A 15104-nucleotide genomic window follows, 5' to 3' on the forward strand; every position below is an offset into this window, starting at 1 on the left:
CTTTCTCATACTTCCTCGCTCTCTCCTCCCTCTGAGATTATTATAAACTATTGATAAACATGGCTGCTCTATGTTTACCCTTGCTCTTCATGGGCTCTGATGGGTTTTAGCTCTTAATAGGGCATAAGAAAAAAATCACCTCCAAAACGTTATAAAGATAAATAAAGCTGGGATGGTTAGGTTGAGTTTAACGCCCCTCATGAAAGTTGATATTGGTACAAGCGAGGTCTTGGACTCCCCTTTCACAAGAGCTAGTCCGTGGCTCTGAAGGGTTACAACAGGAGCAAAGGCTTCTCGGAGGCAGGATTTGCTCATCGATACACTCTTGTTCTCTTGGGATCTCGGATGAGGGTCAGAGTTTTGGCTGTCTCTTTCTGCTTCAACTTGCAACTGCTTTCTACTGTACATTAGGGCTGCATCCTCTAAGTCCCTGACCTTAGACAGTCTTTCTCTATTTTGGTACATATTTGCATGTCACTTACAGTGCTATATTTGATTTAAAAAAATGGGCCTGACTGTTACTTGGTCAGAGAAAGGCTATTTCAGTATTCTTTTTTAACTCCTTATTATCTCTTTTGTTGATTATTTGTGGGAATCAAAATATCTTCGGTTTCTTGCCTCTTCTCATGCTTCTGGTTAATGTTTCCCAATGTTATCTGGTACATGCATAGGGAATACAGTTTTATTTTAATACATTCTAAACAAAACGTAATTGTGAAAGAAAACCGAGAGAGAAGAGCATAGATAATGAATTTTGAAGCTAGATGTAATAAGTTACTTAATTCTGAAATATCTGAATATTCTCACTTGTTTATGTCATCAGAATGTAACACTGCTGACAAAGTAGTTATCCATATGAAGGGGTTTTTTTTTTTGTTTTTGTTTTTAACGAAGGGACAGAATTATAAGTTTCCTTTCTGGTGATAAGAGCTCTAACCCCTGCAGCACACTAGGCCCTGAGCACCATGTGCTGCGTGAAGCCAGCCTCGGGGACTCCTCTGGAGGACACCGCACTATCAACATGTTCAAGAAAACTGCTTCTGTTTAGGACCCAGACTCCAAGAAGGGTGTCCCCGGTCCCCTCAGAACCTCGGCTGGCTGTCATCCCATCAGGTACCCAGTCTGCACTTGCCACTCAGACGCGGAGAGCTTGTGCTGGGGACGACACACAATGGGCCAGGAAGGGACACCGTGCTTTGTTGTACCAGTGCATTTATTGTAAGGAACCAGTTACGCTGCAACGGCTTTGCTCTTTTGTATTCCAGGCAACACGCCGGTGAATATAATTCATAATGAACATATTCAACATTTTTCCATCAGTTCAATACATTATTCATAAATATTAGAGATGGAAAAGACCTAGTAGATTACTGAGTCCAAACTGCCTTTCTGCACCTCCATTTCCCCCAACTGTTGATGCTAAGCTCCGAACAACAGCAACAACAACAAATCACACGGGGAAAGCAACAAATTCACAGTTTGTACAAGTAAAAAGGAAAGCTCCAAAGAAGAGCCTGTATGGAGAGGGTGGGGAGGTCTGAGGCTTTCCCTTCCTGCTGGTGTGGCTCACTGAGGACTAGGATTCTGGGCGGCGGAGGGAGGGAAATGCCCATTTCTCCTCTTGAGAATCCGAATTCAAGGTAAAGCCCAAGAGGCAATACCATGTCCTGGGCTAAGTGCTTACTATCTGTCTCTACAACCCGGCGTGCACTCAGGCGCTCTTCTCTCCAGTTAAAACTTGAGATACTGACAAGAATGATGAAAAGAAAATGTATAAATAAATAGAAAGTTAAAACTACTAGAGAATGCTCCCTGGGATTATCTGTACTATCAAGATAGGAAAACTTTGCAGATGCTACTGTCTCTCTAGAGGAATAAATGCTTGCATTTTAATATTCTCAGCAGCTGGTTCCTGTTGAATACCATCAGGATGATTCAGCCACCCACCAGGAACACCAGTAACAGCAAGTGCACACACAGAAATCTGCAAAACTTTCTTCTCTTGATGCCAACACCATTACTCTGGCAAAGTCAGAACCTTTATTGAATTACCAGTTCTACTAAATGCGACCCTTTCCCCTGCTGAATACCAGCACACTGGCAAAGAAATGGAACTTTTGGCTGTGTAGGATGCAACATTCTTTCTGACTTGAGCATACCCTGCTGTCATTCTCTCCTCGGCCATGGTCACGTGATCTGCTCCTTCAAAACGTTCTCATGATTCGCTGTAACCTCAAAGGACCAGTAAGTCCGTACACACCCGGGGTCCACCTTGCATGCCGTGGCACTACAGCTGAACCTGTGCGTTTAATGCTGGGTCTCTACCCTGACCTGTCTCAAGTTTTTTTCTCACTTCCATTTTTCAAAAGTTTCCCCTTTCCACAGAATGTGGTTGCATGCCAGGACAAACAGAAACGTGTAGATGAACTGCACTGACCATAGCCATCATTCATACAGAATTACCATGCCATACTCAAGTTAGATAAAAAGCCCTATACGTGCCTTCTTCTTCAAACAGACCAGAATAGACATAAAGGGAAAAAATGCCAAAGATGATAGCTAGCTATCAAAATTGTCTCACTGCCTCATTTTCAGGTCCCCAAAGTAAAATCTAAGGACATTCAACACAGATTCAGGTGCTCTCAACAGCCATGAAAATATATGGCTGGAGAGGGAATCTATAAATGTAATGAATACACAATTGGCTTATAACAGATGCAACTAAAATTAAATTCGATATCTTGACCTGCTCTCCAAAGTGAAAGTTTCTAGTTCAGGCTACAGACAGAAGTCTAACAAGCTCATTAATCACATGAACTAGAACTATAAGCTGACACTTCTGGGGATGCTGCGAAGAGCAATCCTAAGTGGTGGTGGGGGGGTCGGTGGGGAACCTGAAAGAGAATGTGGCACTGGCCACAAGCAGCCACTATTCTAAACTCCCAGGAAACAATGTAAGGTCTCCGTAAGGAAGTAATAGACCGTATGAACTTGCACAAGAAAGTTCAATATATTTTTATTCAGTTCCTATTACGGAAAAGTCATTGTGTTTGTGTTTGTTGCTTGAGGAGATCATGAACTCAATGAGATCAGCCTATGACCCCAAGAAGAATGTTGTTGGGAAAGAACTACAGACAAGGGAATATTAATAATAGTAGCAGTAACAACAACAAGGATATTGAATGATGGCCACATGCTAGTCTTTGTGCCAAGCACGTTGTACACTCCATTTCATGAAATTCTTACAATATTTCAGCAAGGTAGTTACCATTTTCCTATTTACAGATGTGGATAGTGAGGCCCAGTGAAATTAAGTGCAGTGCCCCAAATTACATAGACCTGTTCCCTCCCTTACAGATAAATACACAGATGACTAATCTGTAAGACAGAATATGAAAAGAGCCATTAAAAGATAGAGGATTGTAGAAATAAAGAACACCAGGAGAAAAGAAACAGGGATGTGAAAATGTGGCGTGTGCTTAGGAAACAAGGAGTAGCCTGGTCTGTAATGCGTTTAAACTGGTTGTCTCAGCAGCCTCTGGTTAGAATTCAGACTCTATAAGATAGTAAGATACACCCATTTGTACAAAAAGATTTCTAGGAAGAAGGACTTCTTTCCAAAAAATCTGACTGCAATTTCTCATAATTTTTTCCTTTCTCCTTCTTTTCTTTTCTCTTCTCTTCTTTTCTGCTTCTCTTTTCCCTCCCTTCCTTCCTTCTCTTCCTTCCTTCCGTTCCCCTTCCTTCCCTTCCCCTCCATCCCTCCCTTTTTCTTTCTTTCTTTCTTTCTTTCTTTCTTTCTTTCTTTCTTTCTTTTTCTCTTTCGTCTTTCCCCCTCTCTCTCTTTTGGTGGGGGCAGACGGAAGAAGAGAAATGAAATACGAAGTTACCCTGAGTTACCCCAGAGGAGATATGAGTGTGAGGAGAACAGTGTTAACAGCAGGGGGTGTCCAAGGGGTGCAAGATCTGGGTACATTTTCTTTTATTCCCCAGAATGCCTGATCCTTAGCATTTGTATTTGCCCCTCCCTGCCCCATTAAGGTAAGATTATTGGTACAGCAGTAGGAACCCGAAAGGCTAAGTTCCTTTGTTGTTTTCCTCAATTACTTCTGGAATATCATCTACTTTTTATTTTTATAAAAATTGTGTTAGGGGTCAGGATGTGGTATAGGGGCAGTAGCTAGAAAGCCTGAGTTCTAATACATTTTACCTTTCTCATCTTGAGAAAGTTTTGTCACTTCTCTGTTTAAATTTTCTCATCAGCAAAGTACATGGTTTCAGCCCAAATAGCATTTCTTAATCTGTTAACCCCCCTGTCCCTTTTGATGAAAATAAAACCTTATGCTTTTCTGAATTTTTTTTCACTCTCCTCTAGTTAGATCCCTGGTTCACAGAACGCACTGTACAGCACCACTAGTCAAGATGAATTTGTGGAGCTTTCCTTTCTCTATTTTCTTAAGCTTTCCTTTTCAATTGTTTTCCAAATATAAGTCATTGTAATACATAAAATTTTTTTTTTCTCAAAGTCTACAGGGTGCTGCAACCAGGTATTCGGTATTTTTTTCTGGAGAGTTTGCTAACTCACTCTCCCACATTGAGATATCTAAGTCGCCTTCAAGCTCTAAGATGCAATGATTATGATTCTATGATGCTGACATTTGCTTTGTCGACACTTAAGGCAGAGCTTTTCAACTTCAAACAATAGCATAACAAGTTGCTATAACAATTACACTTATATGAATCTTTAAGCAGACGTGCACAACAGCTCTTTACAACTAGTAACACACCGGACAGCCGAAGCTTTAGGAGGTTGTTAAAATTCTCAGCAAAGGTGAATTCTTCAGTTAATTATATCCTATAGGAGAAAGTATTGCCTTCCTATCTACTTATAAAACTGACCGATTCTTTTTTTTCGGGATGTTAATTTTCCAGCCAGCCACAGGCTAGAAACATCTCCAGTAACTTTAATCACTAGTCCCCACTCTGTCACAGTTCCTGTGTCTTACCCTCCTAACCTTGCCCGTTGAGTTCATCCTTACTGATGTAATCATACATGCTTCTTTGTAGTGACATTCGTCACAGTGCTCATTTAGAATTATCATCATTTCTACTGCACCCTAGGTCAACGGGATTAAACGTGCTTATGCAATTTGTTGTCATTTTAATTTTTTCAGCTAGGGCTTCTTCATCCAGAAAGACAATTTATTTTATCTGATCAATATATAACTAGCCAGTCAAATAACTCTGGAAAATTGGTAGAAAATTATTCAGTGGGGCAAAATCTTATATTTAGAAAGGTTTTTGTAAACCTGGACAGTGGCATTTCACTGACCTTGAATACACAGGTCCAAAATTTATTAGTGTGAACTTAGTCTTTCAGTCTATTAAAGCACATAAAATATGCATGATTTGTATTTATGTGTCTGTTGAATTTAGTAAACTCGTCGAGAGTCAGGTATTTTTAAAGAAATCTCTAGCTTGTTCCACATTGACTAATTCACCAATTTTTAGATAGAGCTGAAAATATTCTTTTTTGCTGTGGCTTAAACTTTTTTTTTAAATAAATAGAGTACATAGACTGTGAAGTAGCAATGTGGTTCACTGTGACATTCTATATATTCCTCAACTTTGCTCTTTCTACGGTCGGGGTCAGGGTATGCACAAATAAATAAATCCACAATAGTTTAAATCTAGGAATTTGGCTGAACTCTGAAAACATAGCCTAATAAACTTGAAAGCTTGGCATCTCATCATTGCTTTATATTATAAGGCTGACAATGCCACCTTATAAAAGATATATTCGTTTATTTTCATGTTCGATCAAAAGTGAGGGTTTCAGGAATGGGAATGGATTACAGATCGTTCTCTCCTGGTTATTTTTGGCTTTAAGTATATTGATCATTTTATCATTTTCTTGTTTTAAACTGCTTTAAACACAGCACAAATGTTATTCTCATCATGCCAGAAATGGGTTTGGAATTGATTTTGAGTTTCCATCAATTTTACTCTTTGCTCTCTGTGAGAAGTTTTTCACTTGCTTAAATTCAAAAGGATAGTTCTGTTCAAAAGATGTCAGAGTACAACCTTTAGAGATCCTTAGCTGGACAAGAAAGCTCACATTTTCTACTGCACAAAAGACTAAAAATTGTGAAATTATTACCATGGACTTTATTGAAATTAGTGAGGAATCATTCATACGAATGCAATTTCAAGGGCTTCCTCCCTCTTTCTCTTCATGTAAGTGTTCGACAAAAGCGTGTATCTTCTGAGAAGCTGGCCTGATTGGTCCAGGTTGGCACTGTTTCAGTGTTTGGCCTACGGCGGCTGCTTAGGAATAATTTTGTCTCATCCCCTCTATTTTCCTGGACCGTATCGGACTCAGACACGTGTTATGCAAAGGAAATCCAAGTCCCTTAAAAATGCTATTTCTTTGGGTACTAAAGCCAAGCCTGGTTCTACTTTGGCCAAATGATCTTATCAAGATTTAACAAGAGATATGCAGTAATATCTCCAATCTGTGAGCAGGCATTCACTAAGGAAGATCATTTACTACATACAGAATACATATCTGGAAGCAGGGAGGCACACGATCGAACTTATTCTATTGGTGCTGAGAATAACAAGACCAACTTGGATTTTATGGCAATTATTCATTTCAGTTAATTTAGAAAGAAATAAACAAGTAGTTCTTTCCATATTAAAGCAGATACTGGAGATCTATTTTCAGTTATTGCTGAAAATATTTTGGCTTCCATAAAGGCACCTTACTAACACAGCTGCTTTGCCCTCCTCTGCGCTGTCACAATTCAGAATTTGTAACATTTCAGCCAGGTTCTCTAGACTAATTGGATGAAACAATTGCATTACAGTGTTAAGATTCCTTTGCAGAATCAAATGAGAGGAGATCTGCACAGTTCAGATAGCCTGGAAGATCTGTAATGAACACGGCCCAAATCCTACATGTTCCATACATTTTTCTGCATTTAAAGGAATAATCACTTGTATAAGAAGTGTTAGGATTTAACCCCACAGTTAGGACTATCAACAAAGATAGGGAGAAATTTAGATATGTAAACTTCATTTCCCACCCCAGTCTTACTTCTTGCCTGCACTGTGTTTTGTGTTTCAGAACAAATGCTTCATCTCTTTTGAAAAGTGCCAGGAAATCTCTTCTCCAGCTCTCTGGGCCCTTGATTTTACATGCGTAGTAAAGACACACCTTGAAACAGAGAGCCCCACAAACTAGAGTGGGACGTTAATTTAAATACAGACTTAGGGGGAAGAGCTCCATCTACTGCATCAGTTAGCTCATAGTTTGCACCCTACAGTTATCCCATTCACTACTTTCAACCTCTTAGAGGCTCTGAAGAGGATGAAAAAGTTACAGCCCCCAAACCGCTTTGACTCCGAGGCCATTTTGAGTATTTCCCAGATATTCTGAGCCCCTTTCCTTCACCCTTCCCAATCTCCCAAGCTTTCTATGTTTCAGTATGAAAGAAAAATGGGATGCTTTGCTATACAAACCATCCTTGGAAAGAGGCAGGAAGCCATTGATTACTGAAGGAAAAGCCCTAGATTGCTAAGGGGGAAAGCAACAGAAAGAAAATCGCTCTACCTGGCCCACGGAGCAGCCCAGGTAAAAAGCAAAGAGAAGTATAGCCTACTTACTCCTCCTGCCTTGCATCATTGCTGGGGAAGTCTGCAGCCACCCAGGATCAGGTCTTCTGGGCTCTCCCCAGCTGCACAGTGTTGTTGTGGCATTGGGAATTTGCTGTGGCTTCGTAAGATTATGGGGATATGCTTCAGCAAGCCAAAAAAGTCACAAACAAAATTCAGGAGAGAAAAAAAAAAGTACAAAAACAGCTGATCTTACTGGAGGAGCTCCTGGCATTTGCCTACATATGCCACAATTTTCTTTGGTATTTCCTGGTTCTGTGATCAGAAAAATTATCATATCATGTTTATTATTGTTGTTTTTTTCAGGGTTGCTGGTGGTGAGGGGTGGTACAGGGAAGGCAAACACTGTAGGAGTTGTGGGGAGTAACAAGGTAAAGATTACTTCTCCCACTTGTTTGAAGGCTTTCCAGGACATCACAAGGTTAGAAAGTTTCTTCTTCAGAATACTGAAGATACATAGAAATCATATATAGGGAAAAATGGCCATAGTCTTTCTAGATTGGGAAAGTGAAAAACTTTTTAACATAGTAACAGATATGGAACAAAGCAAACCACATCTGAATAAACTCGAACGTTAATATAGCTGCATAAAATTCAAGTGTGAAAGACTTATAAAAATACTCTATAAATTAAGATGCCTTATTAGAATACAAATAGACATTAATAAGTATATACATATATTAAATAATCAGAGGGAGGCAACAGTTAACTGCATTTCTAAATTATAAAAAATGGACTATAATAAATTAATAAAAGTTTGCATTACTGCTAATCCTCTTTGATGTAAAAATAAAATTAATATAAATATAAAGTGGAGTTGTGTCTCTGTGTGTGTATGTGTGTATATATATGTATATCTGCACAAAGTATTACTGACTGACATTGAAAGGTGATACGCTGCATAGAAATCAAAACTTTGAATTATTTTAAATTGGGCATTTAAAATATCAGCATTAACCTGGCAGGTTTTTTTCTCTTTTTTTTTATACATTTAATTTTCAGGTTCTGTTTTAAAGCATGAAAAGAAAGACAAATTGGAAAAACATTGCACATCAGTATGTATTTTGTAAAATAATCCTTCTGCATTTATTAAAATATTTAGTTCTCAAAAAAACCCCCAACAAAACGGCTAATTTTTTTAAGCCTTTCCAAGACAAGTTCAGTACTGAGTCAAGAACAAGTATGAGAAATTTCACCTCAAAATGAAATTTGTCTGACTAGTTACAAAGGCCTGAAAAGCGAGATTATCTCCAGCATAACTATAACAAACAGCTAATGAATAAATATATTCTGGCAAGAATCGATCAGAATTGCAAAGCTTGGGAGGGTCATCGCAGACTTGAGAAAGGTAGCCAAGTGAGGAAACATCAAACGGAGTTAATGGAGATAAAGCCCTTCTGAAAAATGGAAAGTGTTAACAATCACTGACAGGAAAGAATATACTTCAACAGCAGTGGCAACAACAAAACAAAACAGCCCCAAACAACTGGAAACACATATCTCCAGAAACAAAATATGACTGCTTATTAAGAAGAGAATCTACTTCTTTGTCATTCCCTTTGGAAGCCTGGCTTTAAAAAAAAAAAAAAAAAAGGAAAGAAAAAAAAGGTTGCACAAAAGATACATGTGTTCCTTTTCTGGTATTATTACAGGCCCACCTAGATTTAGCTTTCGATTCCAGATGAGATCAGGCGTGTTCAGACTAGCACATCTTTGCTCTGTAAGCACAGAGCTGCTATCATTTCACTGGCAAATTCTCGTATCCCCAAATTTATGCACAATAGATGCCCTTAAAAATCTGCAAATTTCCTCCTTCAGTCAAATACCTCATTGAATAAATTTTCTCCTCATTTACTTTGCTACTATTAAGCCGAAAAGTTAAGGCAAGCGACTCCTATAAGAAAGGAAAGTTGAATAGTACTTACCCTAAGTATAATGTGCAAGCCTTATTGGGGGAATCTACTTTTGCTCTATGAGTTTTAGAAGGGAGTCCAGGTCTAAACTCAGCTCTCGCCCTTTTCCCTTCTGGAAAACTGAGTAGACTCACTGAAGGTAGCTCTGAGAAAGATCATACCAATCAACAGCCTTACCTGTGGCCATTCAGAAGACTGCACTTTGGTGTGTGTTTAAAACTATGAATAAAGTCAGATACAGCGCATGCTCAGCAGGCAATTTAAAAATATTTATAACATTGTTGTTTCAAAAACAAATTTCCTCAAACAAAGCAAAACTCACATTTCTTATCCATGCCAAGTTTAACGTTCTGAGACAAAGCTGTTTTGGAGTTTTCCGTTGGGGAAAAAAAGGCTTCTAAAATTTTTTGTTGAACGAAAAATAGTTCCCCCTTCCCTTTTGGGTACTCTTAAAGGGGTGGAATAAATTTCCCTCCAAGTTTCAACAGAACTCACCTCTGGCTGAGATTAGCATCAGAAATTTAAGGTCTGTGAAAAATCATTTTAGAGAAAGCAACAAGGAACTAAGAACTATGGGTTTAAAGAATATAATGGTCATCTGAAGGTTCAGAACAGTCTAGCTTGTTACTATATAAAAAAAAATCCTGATATAAACAAGATATATCATGTCATGTATAGATAAGGTACGTCATGATGAGAATAACGTATAGGCAACCGACCGTTTACACACCTAGAGAAGTTACATTTTTCTTTTGCTAACTAAAATCTGAACTCTCCAAAACTGAAAAAGAAATACACCAAAAATTTAGGAGAAATCCTGTAATAATGTTATTTTAATTCCTCTGTTTTATACAGGAAACATGGGAGGGAGGGCAACGCATATCAATTGGCTAAACTGCAAGTCACACAAAATAAAAATTTGATTAACTATGATTCTCAAAGTACTCCATGCAGCAGGAGCGCATGTGTTACCCCTGCCTGGGAATTTCTCTCTTTCTCCTCCTTGAGGATCCCCAAGTATTCCATTTCACCATCTATCACCGAACCCTGCACAGCCCACAGATCTCACAGATCTTATTGAAATCTCCCACTTAATTCTGAAGTCTCTGAATGACTTTCAGACCCTGCTCTACTTTCCAGGGGTGCTCAGCTGACCTCACAAAAGCTCCACAGAAACATCATTCAAGATCTCTGATGCTTTCAAACTCAACAGAGGGTGCCAAAAAAAAAAAAAAAAAGCCAACGATTAAAAAAAAGTTTATTAAAGTGAAACTAGGAGTACAGATTTGAAGAAGTTGCTTCTACTTTTATTTCCCTCTGAACTCAGCACAGGTGTTTCCTAACTCACACTGCCTTGCATGCTGATGAAGGGAGGGTTAAGTGAAGGTGAGGGAGTGGGCCAAGGGCCGACCAGCAGGCATTTAGGATCTCTAGCCTCCTGTGTTAATGGACGTGTTTAAAAATGGACCCCCCAAAAAGCCTAGAATGAGGTTTCTTTTTGGCAAATGATTAAACCAGTATACTGAAATAATTAAAGCTTTGTTCTTAAATAAAGCATCAGATCAACAGAACAAAAACAAAGATAAAAATTGCACACACATATGCATGCGCGCACACACACTCTCTCTCACACACACAGATACACCAAACTAGCGGGTGAGGGGAGAAGGAAATTAAATAAAAGAAAACAAACAGAGTCCTAACAGGCCATTCTCCGAAAAGGAATCTAAATAAAAAGTCATATGATATCTGATAGTGCAGGACACGTCGCCAAGAACTAGAGCGGATTGCCTACAGGAAGAAAGGGCCAGTGTATTCCAGCTCAAAGAGCTTTTCTTTCCTCCTCCTCTATTTTTTTTCCCTTTTCTCCTCGACTGTGAATGTGTTACTCTCAGGTCAGATCCACGAAGAATCCCAGAATGACAGCTATCACCTTTCACTGTACTCTTGGCGGCACAACTAGCTGATAGGAGCTGCCTGAGTTGGGATCAAGAGGGGCTAGTGCAGCTTTCAGTAACAGCCTCTTACCATACCCCTTCTGCCCTTTCCATAGACCCTCTTGGTCACATAAAAAAATTGAGCAAAAAAAAAAAAAAAAAAAAAAAAAAAGCAAAAAAACCCAAAACAAAACAAAAACCAAAAATGTAAGCACAACAGCCCACAGCAACAAAAGAGTTCAGGGGGAAAAAATCAGAACCGAGCCAAAGGGGCGGGGGGAAGCTCCTGCCTTCAATATAAAACTTTTTAAAGACCGAGTTTCTTTTATTTTGGTGACTTTCTTTTTAAAGATCCTTTTCTCCTAAAGCACTATTAGGAGCATTAAAAATCTTTACGAAAAGATAGAAAAGTCTGGAGGCAATACAAGAATTTTCCCGAAGAAAACACACAACTATAAGAAGGGAGCTACCCTAAAAAATTTTGGATTTGTCAAAAGTTCCCCTACATCGAATGTCTTTCAGCGAGTTCAAGTGGCCACCTAGCTCTTGTTTTTTTCTCTGAGGGTCATTACTGAGGCAACACATACACAGCAAGGTTTCCCCGAAAAGACTCCTTGTTATCAAGTTACTTCAAACATAAGGCGCTCACACCTCCCAGCCAGAAGGGTTTACTGACTAGTAGACATCACACTCTGCCCTGATATGTGTTACACTCTTAAGAAGCAGTTACATAAATGCATTCTAAAAATATGGAAAATGTATATATCTGTATTTTCCCTACAGTTTTTCTCCCCAGGGCCAGGAATAGATTTTATTTTCAGTGAATGGAAAAAAAGAAAAGAAAAGGAAGAAAAGAGTTCCTGAATTTTGAAACAACTGCTGTAGCTCATTTTTACTTAGTAAAATAGTTATCTGTACTTAGGTACTGTACATAATATATATTTAAGCATTTTTCTGGTGCTTTTGCATTTTTCCCCTCGTTCAGTTTTATGTCTGTTATGTACCTTAAGATTTCCAAATGACAATCGAGATACAAATGCATTAGGGGGAGAACTTTTAGAAAGAAAACATTTTCTTGAGTTTATAATTCAAGAATATTAGAATAAAGATATAAATCCATTTAAAAACGATGGAATTGTTTAGTACATTTTGCACATACAGTTCACATGCTGATTTCTTTTTCCTTTTGTCAGAGCATTAATTTGAAAATGATAAGCATTCTGGAATGTTTGCTACAAACACAAATTCATGGTAAAAATATACAAGCATAGGCAAAAAATCAAGTGGAGAACACAAAGCTACATGGCAATCAGAATCATAGAAAAATCTCTGTCTAGACTACATTTCGCTTGAACTAGTGTATCATGGTTAGGGCAAGTAATCTCTCTGGGGTTTTTTGTCATTTACGTAATTAGATGGAAACAAAAATAAAATACAAGTATCTGCTCCCTTAGTACCTTTTCTTAATAACTGACAAGTGACACAGGCGGTACCTTTTAAACAGATGGATGCATGAACTTGGGAGGCTGGATGAACTAATGCACCCCATTGGTATTTGGGGAGCCCAAATTTCTTAATTAACTTTTTACCCAAGTGGCAAAAGTAGAAGATGTTCTCGCCACGACACTGATTATTTGATGTACTCTCATTCTCTCCTGCACAGGATTTTGGGGACCCAGAAGATGCATCCGGAGCAACTTTTATTGTGAGTAGAAAAAAATAGCATTGAGTGAGCATAAGAACAGTTGGATTTAGAAAGATTAAAAGAGGAGAAAAGAGCAACATATCCAACTTCATTAGTCTTTTTCCTTTTTATTTTTTATGTATATATATTGGGGTGATGGGGAGAAAAGATAACTGGATTTCTTTTGAATGTCTTTGTGTCTTTATAGAGTGAATGTTCTGTTCCTGTCTCTTTCTTTTTAGGCGAAAAACTAATAAAAATAGAAAAACATATATCAGACATTAAGCTCACTTCCCCCCCCCCTTCCCTTTGTAAAGAACTCTTTGTTCTCTAGTGAAAATGCTGAAAAATCCCCGGGCAGCTACTCCCTGAAACAAGTGCAAAACACTTAGAGGCTTTTGGGCTGGCTGGGAGCCAGGAACCCTCCCGCTGTCTGGTTAGAAGAGGAAAAAAAGAAGAGAGAGGGAGAGGGAGAGAGGGGAAGAGATATGGGGGGGCAGAGGGGGAGAGAGAGAGAGAGAGAGAGAGAGGGAGAGGGGGGAGAGAGAGAGAAGGGAAGAGAGAGAGAGAGAGAGAAATTGGAGCTTCCTTTAATAGACATAGGAAGCAACGTTTTTTTTCTTTTTCTTTTTTTTCAAAACTGGCGGTCAAGCGTTAAGTAACTCCCGTCCAAATCCACCTGCTAGAAATGAACTTGGGTAACCCCCCAGGGGTGCACAAAGACAGGGAAGACAGTAACATACTCCATACTCTTTCCCACCCCCCCGTTGTACTGTTTCCATTCTTTCTGCTCCCATACACAAATGCCCACAGATCTCACGCCACCCCCCTTACCCCCCAACAACAAACACAGCGAAATACATGCTCCCTCAGTCTCCTTAAAAAAAAAAAAAAGGCTTTTCCATCTCGGTTGCGACACAGTGATAAGGGGTAGCGAACATCTCATACCTGGTGTGAATGCTAATCAGTCAGGAGTTCTCCTTTTCCCAAGACAGGGAACTGTTTCCTTCCAAATTTATTAGAACCTCCTCCACTGCCTCTTTGAAAAACCTTCTTTGTCACCCTCTCCCAAGTCCCGATACTTCTTTAAAAAAAAAATGGCTTCGGAGCTCCTTCTATTCTTGATATTGATTCTCTCTCTCTCCCCCCACCCCTCCTCCTCTCTCCTGTCTGTGTCTCTTCTGAGTGGTCTATTGATAAGTCCCTGGAGGCACTGGGTCAGCCTGCCCGTAGGAAACCAGACACAATGCACAAATCTCCGAGTGCCATTCTGCCATCAGCAAGCAGACCACGTTTAGGAGAGAGAGAGAGGAAAAAAAAAAACAGTAGAGCAAGAGACAGAGAGAGAGAGAGAGAGAGACCAACCGAAGGAGGGAGAGAGAGACTGAGAGAGGAAGAGAGAGGGGGGAGAGAGGGAGAGGGAGGGGGGGAGAGAGAGAGAGGAAGAGAGAGAGAGACACGGAAGGAGAGAGAGAGAGTGTGAGAAAAAGACTGATTGGAACAGGAGGGAGGGAGAGAGAGAAAGGGAGAGGGAGAGAGAGCGCGAGGGAGAGCGACACTGCCAGTCAGGTTAATCATCCCTACTTTAATTAGCTGTTCGGCTTAGACATAAAACAATTGAATTTGAATGATCTGTCAGCAGGCTCGGCTGAACCAAAGGGGAAAAGCGAATATTACAAAAAGACTGTTGGTGTGTTCTGATAAGCAATACTGCTCGTACTGACAAATCCTCAAAGGGGGAACTATTAAAACTTACAACTAAACAAAAAGTGCAAATACAAATGGCACTAGATAGAGGTTTTTAAAAAATGGAGTTTCCCCCCCAGTTTTATGAACGGTAGATATTTATGTTCAGGTGCCAACATATTAGGGTCTGCGTGTAATGTGTGAAAG

At 39.4% G+C, this 15104-nt stretch overlaps 1 protein-coding gene across 32 annotated transcripts in view; it reads right to left on the reverse strand.

Moving 5' to 3' along the window:
• ZBTB20 (zinc finger and BTB domain containing 20) overlaps positions 1-15104 on the reverse strand; it is a 761796-nt gene that overhangs the window by 103893 nt on the left and 642799 nt on the right. For 2 of the 32 annotated variants that reach the window (XM_034659575.1, XM_019804064.2), the window contains exon 1: positions 14160-14562. The exons of 29 other annotated variants lie outside the window; for them this stretch is intronic. The gene's annotated coding sequence lies outside the window, so the exon portion shown is untranslated. Of the gene's footprint in view, positions 1-7668; positions 8266-14159; positions 14563-15104 lie in introns of those variants that run through there. One more of the 32 variants, XM_019804063.2, reaches the window with a different exon arrangement.

This window comes from Ailuropoda melanoleuca, chromosome 1 (assembly GCF_002007445.2).
Source record: "Ailuropoda melanoleuca isolate Jingjing chromosome 1, ASM200744v2, whole genome shotgun sequence".
NCBI classification, from domain to species: Eukaryota; Metazoa; Chordata; class Mammalia; order Carnivora; family Ursidae; genus Ailuropoda; species Ailuropoda melanoleuca.